This window comes from Rattus norvegicus, chromosome 6 (genome assembly GCF_036323735.1).
Source record: "Rattus norvegicus strain BN/NHsdMcwi chromosome 6, GRCr8, whole genome shotgun sequence".
Taxonomy (NCBI): Eukaryota; Metazoa; Chordata; class Mammalia; order Rodentia; family Muridae; genus Rattus; species Rattus norvegicus.
The window spans coordinates 114,458,609-114,472,854 of NC_086024.1; the positions used below are offsets into that span (position 1 = coordinate 114,458,609).

At 40.3% G+C, this 14,246-nt stretch overlaps 1 protein-coding gene across 49 annotated transcripts in view; it reads left to right on the forward strand.

Annotated features, from left to right (window-relative positions):
- Window positions 1–14,246, forward strand: part of Nrxn3 (neurexin 3) — a 1,631,407-nt gene that overhangs the window by 1,085,942 nt on the left and 531,219 nt on the right. The gene's annotated exons all lie outside the window — the stretch shown is intronic.

Sequence of the window (14,246 nt, forward strand, 5' to 3'; positions counted from 1 at the left end):
CTGCCATCAGATCAGATGAAGGGTGAACACCAATGAGGAAAAAAAGTTGGCTTGTATTTTAGGTTCAGAGGTATACCTCAGAGGAAAAATGGCTACTACTCTCAAATAGTGCCCTTCCCCTCTACCTCTTCCTGTTTCTCTCCTCTCCTCTCCTCTTCCTCTCCTCTCCTCTCCTCTTCCTCTCCTCTCCTCTCCTCTCCTCTTCCTCTCCTCTCCTCTCCTCCTCTTCTCCCCTCTTCTTTTCTCCTCTCCTCCCCTCTTCTCTTCTCTTCTCTTCTCCCCTCCTCTCCCCTCCCCTCTCCTCTCCTGCCCTCCCCTCTCTTTACCTCTCTATTATTACTACCCTTTTCCTCTTTGTTTCCACCTCTTCTTTTACATTACTCCTTCACTTTTACACGATAAACTCACTCACAGGATGCCTCAGGAGGACAGTTGATTTGAGGCCTATCTCACTGAAAGAGAATGACTTTCTTCTTTTCACAACCATTGATTTCTTGATGCAAATTATGTTGTTTAATGTTAATTGTCAACTTATGAGAATCTAGCATCACCTGGGAGATGAGCCCATGGGCTTTCCTGTGGAAGTTTATCCTGGTTGTGTTACTTGAGCTAGGAAGACCTTCCCACTCTAGATGGCACTCTTCTGTGGATGGGATCCTGGACTTTATCAATGGAGAAAAGAGAGTGAATAGCAATGTGCCTCCATTGCTCTATATTCCTAAGTTTGGACACATAGTGACACATTGCTTCCAGTTCCTAAGGCCTTGGCTTCCCTGTAATGATAAACTACGTATACTTAAGCTGTGAACTAGAATAAACGCTTTATCCTTTAACTCACTTTTGTCAGAATATTTTATCACTGAAGCAGAAGAAACTAAAACAAAACTCAGTTATTTCTTCTTTCTGGATGCTTTCCTTGATTCCTTTACTCTGTTTTTAAAATTCGACTTCTTCAGTTTTACAAAACTCTTGGCACAGAAACAATCACAAAATCATAGGCCATCTGCTCCCACACTGTTGGCAGTCTCTGTACTACTAGAAAGGAATTTGCCAGAGAATTCGGGAGGTAGTCTGACCCTTTTCCTAAACCAGCCAGGTACTCTTAGCACCAAGTAAGAATACTAACTACTCATAGCTTACATATACAGATAGCTTAACATGCCTGCTATTTTATAGGTAGTGATTAAAAGCCAGTAGTAGATCTAGGGTAAGATCCAAAGCCAAAGAGATTGGGTTCAAATTCTGCAGCTAATCCCTTTAATCCTTGTGATAAGTAAGTGTTCAAAGTCCCAGTTTATATAAACTGGATGTAATTTTAGTTACTACAAGTCATCAACTTACAAGGAGTGGATAAAAAAACACTTGAACCTGGTAAAAATTGCTTAACACACTAATTATTATACTTTATATCCAATGTTTATCTCCATGTGCTCTTCAAAATCATGGACTATGTATAGAAAGAATAGCACTTTGAAACAGTACATGATGCATGTTCTCACTGACTGAGAGAGCACAGAAACTACTTTTATGGTGATATTGATGATTTCAGATAGATTGTTGAGAAAAAGGGACATGAAAAGCTTCTGTGACAACCCCAACACCCCAACCATCCCTGAAAAGAAGCAGCCTAAACAGGAAGTCATTGAAGAGAATTCTTTTTAAACTTTACTTTACTTATTAAATTTACTTCTTTATTTATTTATTTATTCACATTATATCCCACTCACTATCCCCTGCCTGCTTCCTGGTCACCTCCTTCCACAATCCTTCCCTCATTTCCCCAACCCCTTCTCCTCTGGCACATCAAGACTCTATGAGGCTAGGTACATCCTCTCCCACTGAGGCCACATGAGGCAGCCCAGCTAGAAGAACATATTCCAGGACAGGCAACATCTTCTGGGCCAACCCCTGCTCCAATTATTCAGGACCCACATGAAGAACAAGCTATACATCTGCTACATCTGAGAGCCCCAAGGGTCTATGTAACTTGACTCTGTGGTTTTCTTGTAGTTTCTATCCCCTTCAGAGTCTACAATCCTTCCTTCGATTTTTCTGTAAGAGTCGCCAAGCTCCATCCACTGTTTGGCTGTGGGAGTCTGCATCTGTCTGAGTCAGCTGGTGGGTGGAACCTCTCAGAAGAGCATTCTTAAAAGCTGTGATACGGGGTTGGGGACTTAGCTCAGTGGAAGAGCGCTTGCCTAGGGAGCGCAAGGCCCTGGGTTTGGTCCCCAGCTCCGGAAAAAAAGAAAAAAGAAAAAAAAAACTGTGATAGGATGGTGAAGCCAGCTCTCTGCAATTGATGGATTCTAGTGGGGTATGTTGGGGAGGGGACGACTCAGCACTATTTAGGAAGAGAGTTTGACTATACTCCAGTGAGTATACAAAGAATACAGATGAACTTGTATTTTTCTTTCCTTCTTCAAACTTAAAATTTTTGGGGTGTGTGTGTCACAAAGTTGGGGAGCAGACATGGAAGGACTGGGAAATGAGTGTGATGTGAGATTACCAACAAATCAATAAAAATGTTAGGTTGGAAAAAGGAAAAGAAATAGCTACAAAGTGAGACTGGTCACAGGAGACCAATGGGATGGCAACAGTGACAAGAACTAACACACGGATGGATTTTTCAGCCTCTTGTGAAACCAATTAGTAGTGCTGTCTTCTGTAGTGTCCCTTGCCCATGAGGCAGAGTGAATGCTACCACATCTCTCCACTTTCAATCTGTGGGAATCTAGGGCTGAATATTGTGTCAGGACAATCAAGATCAGTGAAAAAAGAAAAAGGAAAAGGGAAAGGTAATCTTGGGTTTCAGGGTTGCTGGGGCTGATTGGCATGCCCACTTACATTACATCCATTTTTGTAAAAGAATTATTTATTTATCTTATGTATACTGTATACTGTACACCATAACTGTCTTCAGACACCCCAGAAGAGGGCATCAGATGTCATTACAGATGGCTCTGAGATACCATGTGGCTGCTGGGAACTGAACTGAGGACCTCTAGAAGAGCAGTCAGTGCTCTTAACTGCTGAGCCACCTTTCCAGCCCCATTATATCCAATTTAAACTTAGATCTATTATACTTTTATATGTCTCTCTGACCCTTTCTATGTAGCTGTATCTTTGTGTCTCCCTCTCTGGCTTCCTCTATTTGTCTGTCTCTCTCTATGTCTCTCTGTCTCTGTCATGCACATACACACAAATTTACAAACACACACTCTTCTCAGGAGAAAGAGGAATTTGGCCACCTAAAAGAAAAGTATGAACAGTTACTGAGTTTGATCATATAAAATACCATAAATTGTTTTAAGGAAAGGTGAAGGTCCTTGGACTATTTTCATGATCATTAACTCCTAACAATTATTACTATCTATTAGTCACTGTTAAGATTTGCTACTTTCTAAAATACCATTTACCTTCTCATTAACCATCATTCCCCAATTCTGTCAGCTCTATGCTGAAGCGTTAAGGACATTTCCTATGGCAGAGCTCCCCCTAGCACCTCCACACACCTCATTTTGTTTGCTCACAGGGCCAAAGAGTGACTTACAGGTTTTTAGAAGCAGCCTTCTGTTTCAGGAACATTGCCCAGCATTAACATGATCAGATCTGTTTATCTCACTTTTCAATGGCTGAACTAAATAGGAAAGGGGATCTTTGGGACAGACTATTCTAGAAGAAGCTAGGCAGATGGCTATGTCCCAAGTCATAACTGAAGTTAAAGGTACCATCAATTTTGTCATGCCAACTTGATTCCTTTGAAAGAAGAGCAATAAAAACAGCCTCTTAGGCAATGTTTAAAGTCCTCACCCCATACACATATAGATCATAGTTTGAATTTTATTTCAATTTTATGTTCAAGATCCCCTTATTGGTATATCCTGAAATGAGTTCTTGGCAGCTGTAGTATTTGTATTTAATTTGAGTAGCCCACCTTGGCGTTAGATCAAAGTTGCAGGTCCTCTTTTGAAGCTTTGGGTGTCTGAGATGAAGGTGGTTGACTCACAGCAGAACCTTAAGATGTATTGCTGAAAGCTCTCTGTGAAGACAGGGAGGGTGAGGGGGAGGTGTGAGATATTTTAAAAATAAGACACTCTGATAAATTCTCTGCCAACCTCCGTTCCTGCTGAGTGGAGTTTAAGTAACATGTATCAGATAGTTCCTCCAGATGTCGGCTATTTTAAAAGCCAAATGCTAGGAGTTCTCTGGACAGCAGTTGTGATATCTCTGGTAATGGTGGTAGTGGTGGTGGTGGTAGGTGATGGTGGTGGTGGTTGTGGTGATGGTTATGGTGGTAGGGATAGTGGTGGTGTTGGTGGTAATGGTGGTAGGGATAGTGGTGGTGGTGGTGATAGGTGATAGCGGCGGTAGGAATGATGATTGTGATAGGGTAGCAATGACAGTGATTGTGGTGGTGGACGTGAAGGCAAGGTCATCAGTGATCATGCTAGTGTGATACTAGAAAATAGATGGTACCCCACGGTAGTTTTTACTTAGAGCAGAGTATGGTGATAATTCTGTACATTTGGGAAAAAAAAACTAGACAGGAGAAAAAAATTACCTAATAATCCATGAAGGCCATCACATCAAATTCAATACAAGTAACAGTTGATTTTTCAATGCAGGAAGCAAGAGGAGCATCCTAATTAAATTATCATATTATCCTTGAGCAATTGACATACAGGTCAAGGAATTGTAGGATGATATTTTTCAGGTTTGACTTTAAATTTTTCTCTACTGTCTTATCAAAACAAACTCAGGAAAGAGAGTTATGACAAGCTGACAATTCTCCTGTGTTTTGAATCTCCAGAGGGAAGGACATCTTACAGAATGCTATAAATTGATCTAAGATTGCTATGCCTGCAAGGAAACAATAGGTCATGATTGCTTATAGTTTTAAAATTTTGCTGCATGGATCTCTTAGTTTTTAACATAGACAGTGTCCCACCAGCTATTAGGGTTTTCTCTTTCATTTACTTCTGCTGAAAACTTCTTTACGAGAGTCATAATACTTCAGAATCTTTCACTCTCATGTTTTTAAAAATAATCTGATCTTCCTTGGTTTATAGGACTTCAGCTTCAATGTCTTCCTGTAACTCAAATCTCAGCTATTTCTTCATAAATACGTCTCTAATGTGTGTGGAAAAGTAAACTTGTAAGTGACTAAGTGATAGAGCACTTCAAGAAAATGAAGTTTGATCTTTGTCACCAATGCTCAGAAAGGAAGAGAACGGAAATGGGCAAGGTGATGTCAAGCTCATTGAGTGCATGCTTCCTTTTTATAAACTGACTTGGAAAGACTCTTGGGGCTACCCGTTTTATTTCGTTTTTGCATTCTCATTTCTAAGTTATTCTAGGCTGAGATACTTGTAAAAAGATGTAAGGATGACCACAAAGAGGAAAAGCACAACCTGTGTAGGCACTATGTGAAAACTTGTCAAATGATTCCAGCATCATTACCGTGTCCCTTGGTAGTGCCCAAGAGAAGGTGGGCTTTCCTTGCATTCAGGATGCTCATTGAGGAATACTGTGTCTCCAAAGGACCTGGCTTCATTATCTTCTGCCTATAGCTCCATGGGAGGATGCTTCCCCCCAACCCCAAGCTCTGTCTTCCTCTTCTTTTTTCCCATACCCTCCTTTGCACAATCCCAGACAGAAAACTTTCTGCTTTTTCAATGTAGAACTTTCATGTTGTCAGTATTTATAGCTTTTCTGGTGTTTTCTATGACCTTTCTCTGCAGGGAACATTCCTGCAATTCTAGCATCAGTAGAATAAATGCTTTCACTATATATATATATATATATATATATATATATATATATATATATATATATATATATGCATTTATACTTAGCTTTTCTTCTTCAACTTTGAGTCAGAAAATTGAATAAAAATGGAGTGTGGTGCTGATATTCTAGTGTATTCTGGGTGAGCACTGACCTATCTTCAGTAGATTACATGGGATGGTGAGAACTTGATGAGAAAGTCAAATGCACGCCTGGTTCCCACTCCTTCCTATCCACCCACCCCCATGGTGTGCAGAAGGCCATTCACTTAGTTAAACCAGAGGAGAAAATGCTTATGAATTTGAATTGAGGAATGATGTAGGCCACAGTTTGTCCTGAAAACCCTGAAGTATTATAAACACACCTGATTCACAGGTGCTTCGTCATAGTGGTATATTAAGAAAAACTACTATAGAGAGATATAAACCATATTTCTCATGAGCATAATTACATACTTACTTTGTATTTCAAAGAAATTAATATTCCTCCCTGTATACTTCTACTTCTAATACTCTGGCTATGGGCTATGTGGTACTAATGAAAAAATCAATGACAGAAGCCTTAGCAAGCTACTAGATAGGAAGAATGGTGCCTACTAGCACACTAAGATAAAGAGATGAATGTGTGTATCTGCATGTATATTCATGCATACACACACATATATGTATGTATGTATGTATGTATATATGTATGTATGGTGGTATGCTTATTGCACATGTCTAATGTGTGTGCTCACCACAAATGATCATGTTGATTTCACAGGTAGACATAGTCTTTCTCTACTACTTCCTTTCTGACCAAACTTGGAATTCACTGCTTTGGCCTGGCTGGCTTACTAGCAAATTCCTAAGAATCTGTCTTTCTCTATCTACCAAAAACCTTCCCATACAAGGGCTAGCACCACAAATATTGCCTGTACCTGGGCAATGGGACCTAGAGATCTGAACTTGTATCCTCATACTTACACAGCAAACTCTTTAACCACTAAGCTACCAGCCCAGCTCAAAAGTGGCCGAAATGAAAAAGATGAACATAAAAGCAAACTTCCACTTTTAAGGCCCACAAACTAGGCTAAAGCAGCAAACAGCATAGTCTGTGCTGGGGAGTACTTCTGACGAATCCCTCACCCACTCCCACTGCCTCCCACAACATAGGTGTATATTGTCTCTGCATGATTTAGGATCTGGTGCTATTCTGCAATTCTCAGTTTGGAGGATGAATTCCTCAGCATCCTTGACACATCACAAAAATAGAAAGCCTGATATCAGTCATACTGCCGCCCCACTTACCACCCACACCATAATAGAAGAGCAAGCGGGCCTCAGTATTCAAAAGGGTTACTTGACAAATCTACAGAGCTCGGATTAGGTTTGTCTAGAGAAATGGTATGTTCTACTTCCAAAGTGCAGTACCTACTAACCCAAATGTTCCCCATATCCTGGTATAGAGCTCTTGTGATCATGTACCTGAGCACATGGAAACTGCTTCTAAGGGGATGAAGATTTGGAATTTTGTCCAGGATACCAAAGACACATTTATTACCATCCCAGACTTGATAAAAAGTTTGAAGCAATCCAAACACATATTTACTAGCCTCCAAATTTCCAGTTAGTATGTTCTTGTACTCTGAATCAAGACAGGGGATCTGAGGGACCCCCCCCCCAGGAAAGAGTATATGGCTAGATAGATGATGGATTGATTTGCCGAGATGGGGTAAGAAAAGGGGGGAGCCGGGTACCTATTTGAAGAAGATTATAAGATTTTTGATTACATGGGAAAACAGGGAATAGGTGAAGTCTGCAGGTGCTTTGGTTTCTAATAAAGAAGAAAATTAGAACCTGATTCAACACTATTCAGTAGCAAACCCTAAGCGGGCCAGGAAGGTAAGCAATGGTGATCAAATGCCATTGAGTGAACCGTCATCTCCACAAGGAAGCACGGTAGGCAAGAGTCAGGTGCATCCACCCATTTGCATTCCTGGAAGACACCTGTCTGGTGCCATAGTAGACTCTCAGAAAGACCAGAATGAAGGAAAAGTTCCTTCTGTCTCCAGCAGGGGATATTTTGTAAATCTGGGTGTACTGATTAACACAGGTTGAGATTAGCAGCAAAATCATTGCAAAGATGAAATCAAAATCCCGAAGTAAAGAAAAAGCCACCCAGCCATGGGAAAACTGGTAGTGTACGTGGAAAATGGAGGGTGAGGGCTTGGGAGCAGTGATTTCACTTCTGAACTCCATTTCTCTCTCCTCTGGTGATACCCAACCCCAATGGGCAAGTTGTAATTCTTGTGCGGCAGAAGGAACAGCCTGAGCTTCGACGGTTTGTCACTTTAGGGCAAGCAGCTATTAGTTTCATGTCCTATTTATTCTTTCTTCTTTTGCCCAAGTGTACCCAGGCCACTGTATGATTCTGGGATGCTAATGAGGTGGGGGAAAATCATGCTTGGGTCTTATTGCACACACCCCCTTGTATCCTGGTGTGAGGAAAAATGAACATACCCACGCCATAAGTAGAAGCTGGTTTATGGTGTTCATTCATTGGCCATGTAAAGTTGACTTTATGAAAGTATATAGGTCATTCCATGTTTTGGGAAATAATCAAAATCACCTGTCCTCCTGAGCCTCCTGTGCCTTCAGCTTCCTTTAAAAGAACAAGTAATAGAACAAATTCTTAAATCTCTTCCTATGTATGTCAAACCCCACAGCACAGAGCCAAGTTTAGGGCTGCTGTTTGCACTCAGAACTCAGAAACCCTGGAAAAAAGGAGAAGAAAGGGAACAGGAGAGGAAGAAAGGCCATCCTTCTAAGTAACTATCAAAGGCCAGGGCTTCTGTTAAACTCTCAACTGCCCATTTCCACTTCAAGAATTCAGGGCAGCACAAATGCAGACAGGTAGGCAGCTACCTTGACAGCAAGCGCTGCCCGTACACAGAGCTCTTCAAAGCAGGGAGAGAGCTCTACACTTCAGAGAATGCAAACAGCTATTGACATTCTCGGATGCCTGGAGCAAGTGGATGTTTCCTGGTCAATACCAGCACTGATGTGTACAGGGTGAGGGAGGAGACAGGAAACCATGGCCCTCCTCGTCTTTGACTAGCTTCTAGAGCCCAGTCATATGACTTCTTTTGACCCAACGTGCAGTTCTTTGCAGATGGGAGCTGGGAAGTTTATGTACCGTGAGGACAGCATGGATGCTCTCCCTGATCTGTTTGCCTTCCCCATGTCAAAGAGGAGCTACTGGGATGTGGGACTTGGATGACATTATGCCTCTTGACTATTCTTTTTGTGAAAGGCTATGGGCTTTATATTAATTAACATCCATAGCAATTTAGGAACTGGGACTTGGAGTCTTAAGAAACATCCTTCAGTGGAATTCCTTTTCATCTACTCCCCCCAAATTCAGATGTTATCATGTCATGTCACTCTCTTTTTTTTTTCTCCATCTTTATTAAACTGGGTATTTCTTATTTACATTACAATTGTTATTCCCTTTTCCGGTTTGCAGGCCAACATCCCCCAACCCCTCCCCCTCCCATCTCATCTATATAGCATAGTTTAGATATTGGCATAAGTTGAAAATTTTTCAATCCAACTATCTAAAGGATTACACAAAAACGTTAATGTCTTGTACACATCAATATACTCTGAAAGGATGAAAGATATCTTTCTGCCCATGGGGCTCTCAGGTAAAGTGTTTAGCTCCTATGAAAACATGGTTTGATGTCTTTTATGAGAAGGCAGGAGATTTGGATCTGATTTTTGTTAGCATTTTTAACAGATTCAGGGGGAAATAGTCCTTTATAGTCCTTTATAGGGTTGAGTTTATTCATCTGTAAGATGAGTGGTTTGAAGTCATCAATGCTTCTTACATGTTTTGAGGTCATGCGACTCGTAAGATCTAAAGAAACTCCTGCTTTTTTTTTTAATTTGGTCCAGAACAATTACATTCTCAGATGAAATTGGAAAGCAGCTAAGAGAGGAGTTTCACAGACCACTTTTAAGGCGGTGAGATCCGACCGAGGAAATTATACACTAAAGGATTCTAAGGGACACAGTTCACATAGACTTCAGTTAAAATGACACCCCTGGGCGAGGGCAACCCCTTTGCAGCAGTTCCTTAAGCTCTGACCCAAGAACCTAAGGTACAGATGAGTGAAAGATTCTTTCCAGGATTTAAATGCCTTTATTTCCACAAGTATCATTATTCTCACCAATAATGTAACTTTAGCTTCCTGGGCTGTTAGTCAGTAGACAAGGCAAACACATGCAGCCAAAGAACAGAAATAATCCCAGAGGTTCGGTGCCTCAGTGTCCCAAACCAAGGTGTCAGATTAGAGTTTCCCCAGGGCTTCCTAATTTCATGGCTTGCAAGGGGCCAGCTTTGCCCTCTGTATCTTCTTGCCGTCTTTGTTTTCCTCGGCATGTATGCTCTTGCTTTTCTTGTAAACTGTCAGCCCCGTTGGATTAGGGTCCTGCCCTTGTGACCTTGCTTAACTTCAGCCTTTATTCCTAATATGGTTATCTTAGAATTAGCCATTGTGGGTACTGGTCAAATGGATGTCCAGGAGGTGGAGTGAGTTACAGAAGAGACTTAATAACATATGAATTACCTTTAATTTTTATAGTTTTTCCTTTGGCCAATGCACATTTTCATAGTTGTGTGATATTAAACTAAGCAATTAAAAGTTTCTTCGACATTTGGTAAGTGGGGTGGGGGGGGACAGTTATTTCTGCTCTTCCTGAGTTTTCTTTAACTCTTCTGGGAGAGCGGGGGCTGAGAAGAAAAGGGCAAGAGTTTCTTGTAGTTTGTATTTATTTATTTATTATTGCTCCCCAGTGCCACATTTAGTAACCACCACCTGCTGAGTAACTCCTCAAGCAAAAACCATGCTACACCCCACCCCCAGCTTCCAGCAGGAACTCAGAGGAGGACTCATTTCAGAAGAAGAAGAAAAAAAAGGTGCTTCGTGTTCTCACTCTTAAGGCTTCACTCTGACTTTGTGGCTGTTTGCTTGGTAATGATGGAGCTGTGCTCTGTCCTTGTTAGTCCTGTAATAGACCCAGCAAGACTAAGAATATGAAATAGCACCAAACCCCACACCGTTCCTTTGTGCTTCAGGTACACTGATGTCTTTCTCTATTCATCCTTTGCTGACTAGTAAGGTGTCATTTGGGGATACGTGATCAGGCACAGGGAGCCCTCTGCAAAGTTTTCTTCTCACAGCAAACTCCCTGGGTAAGAAGGTCTCTTGTGCCCTCTGTCTCTCTTCTATTCCTCCTTGTGAATTGTCTTTGGACCCTGGGGAATCCACAGGCAATATTTTTATCTCTATTAGTTTGCTTGAAATTAACAGATAATGGTTGATCCAAATAGAGAGGAGAGGTGTTCGGAGGATGAACGCATAGGAAATACAAGTATCCCAGTAAGCATGGTTATCCCAGTTGGGCATCTCTCAGTTTTTTATTAGAAACTTACAAAAATAAGGCAAGAATATGTTAGGGTTCTAGATGAGCTAGCCTGTGGTTAAATGAGGGTCTTAATATCTGCCAGCCAAGGTCACATCTAAAGATTAAAATCCAGGCATTTTAATTTCTAAAGTAAGATGAGACTCTGTCTTTAGGCCATACTATGTGAAACCACAAGGTATCCTATACAATAGACCCTCTCTTTATTAATTCAATGTGTGGTTTAGACACACAGAAAAGAGAGGTAGGCAAAGTTTTCATTGCATGAGCATGAGGACCTAAATTGGATCTCTAATACCTGCATTAAAAATCAGATGTGGCCGTGCACATCTGCAATCCAGATGTTGAGGAGGGGTGCACAAGAGGATCCTTAGTGGGCAGGTAGCCTAATGAAGAAGCTCCATGTTCTGTGAGCAAACAAGGAAACAGAGAACAATTAATTGAGCCGGTTGACCTCTACTCTTAGCCTGTACACACATGTACTCAAAACCTGTATACCTGTAGCCCCTGCACACACAACAGAGAAAACATTCATCTTGTGGACCTTTCCTTCTGACTTCCTCTGGATTAAAGCTGTATAGCCACAAGCTTACTTTCTTGCTTCATTTTCTCCTGTAGCTTAAGGCAAAGCATCACACTCCTCGCTGTTTCAGATGGTGCTGATCATATCAAAGTCCTTCTCTGGAATATTGTTTCAAACACGTTCACTTTCAGAGGATCAAAACTCAGAGGGCCTCAGATGCATCTTCCTAACAGTCTGTTCCCAGGTTGGGCAATGCATTTTTAAATTATAATTGATTTTGTCAGAATCGTGGTTTGGGGACTTACTGCCTGAAATGTGGGGAAACAAACGTCTTCTGAATTCATCAAATAGTAACAAGATGCTCATGAATGATCTGAGGGCTCACTCTGACCTATAAAAGAGAGGAAAGGAATGTCTGGGATAAACGCAAATTTGGCTTCATTTGTAACAGGAAACTCAGAACAGACCTGGTTATTTATAACTCCTAGGACGACAACAATTATGAGAACAGATGCACATTCTCTGAGTATGGGATGTGTTGTGGTTCAGCCTAATATAATGAAATCCCAATGTTGCATTTCCTATTTTCAGATCATGAAGACAGGCTTTTTATAATCGCTATGGTGAAAATTGCTCAGGCATCATGCAATAAATATTAATATCTGATGCCAATCTTTGAGGCATTATTTCGTTTTAACATATCAATTAAAGCGATCTATATGAAACCTTAATTTTATCAGCATTCCACAAGATAACACAAGACATTTGTAGACAGTTATCAAGTAGGAAACATATGAGAGTATTGTTTGTTTTTCTTTGTTTTTGTTATTTTGGTTTTTCTAGACAGAATTTTTCCTGTCAGCTCTGGCTGTCCTGGAACTCATTCTATAGACCAGGCTGGTCTTGAACTCAAAGATTCATAGCCTCTGGGTCTTGATTGCTAAGATTAAAGGCATTTGCCACCAACACCCAGAGCATGAAATTATTATTGATAAGTTGTTTCCTTCATTAAAAAGAAAGTATTTTTGACACATATCGTGAAGAACCTGTAGGAAGTACAGTTATAGAAAAACAGAAGAAGAGCTATAGCCACATATGGGTTTGCTTACATTGTAACAATCTTTGCTCATAAAAGCCTCTGATATAGCTCTTCTGTTATCTGAACTTTTCCAGAGACAGTTCCTGTTGGTAAGCTTACTTAGAAAATACCTTAGATTTACCTCTCTTCTTAAACTCTTTGCCTAGACACATTAATCTAGAGTGACAAACGTTTCATTTCACACAATACTACAACATTCATTGTTTTCTGAGTATTATTGAAAATTAATTTATTTTAAAGCTTTTTCTTTTACTTTTGGTATTCTTTCATGTGCCTGTGATGAGTTAAAGTACTGTTAATTTGTTTTACCTTGCTTAGGATCTTTTAATAAAACATTAAAGTACTTGGGTATGAAAAATTTCTAACCATTTTCTTTTTAAATATCACTGACTCTATTCTCTCCCTCTCTCTCCCTCCCTCTCTCATTTTTTTAATAGAAAAAGGTTTTCCTTTTCTTTGTTCTTTTGTGAATTTAATTTTTTCTGTTTTCCTGAAATATTTTTCTTTAGGTGCTGCAGTTAGAGAAGCTTTTTGTCTTGTAGTTCACCAATTCTCCCTTTAGCTACATCTATATAACCTAACACAGACATTTTTCTTTTTAACTATGTTGCATTCTCAAAAGTTTGGTGCTTTTCCAAGTCTACCACCTACTACATGCATTTTTTCCTATTGACATGATACTTTCTTCATTTAAATATTTCAACCATATTTATTTTATTAATTTATTTTATACTGATAGATGATGTAACCTTTGGCTTTCTCATTCTCCCACGACAGACTATTTTCTTACTATATTCTGTTTTGATGTTGCCATGAGCGTTACAAATGCCTCATGCTAGAAGAATATCGAATATCCAGCTTAGTCTCTCTGTCTCTACATCTCAGTTTCTCTAACTTACAAGTCTCCTAAATACCTAACTCACTGCTTGTCTACACCAGATGTAGAAGATTATTCTTGTGTTGGTTAAACAACAACTAAAAAGGGGGTGGACCAGAAGACTCAGTAGGATTCAGTATATAGGTAAAGATGCTTGTTGCCAAGACTGAGTATCTGGACTAAACTCCTGAAACCAGTACTAGTGTGTACACACACACACACACACACACACACACACACACACACACACACACAAACACACGAGACATATGAAAAAATGTAAAAAAGTAGAAAGTCATTCTAGTTTGTACCCCCAAGTATTCAAGACCTATGCCTTTCTTGAAAAGGGTCCTTTTTATTTATATTTGGTTCACCAGGGTTTCTGCCTGAGAGGTAAGGGAGGGTAGACCTGAGTGATCCCACTCTTTTCTCAGTAATGAACTTTCACCAGTAAACAATGCCTTCTTAGATCACAGGGACAGCAGATGTGTA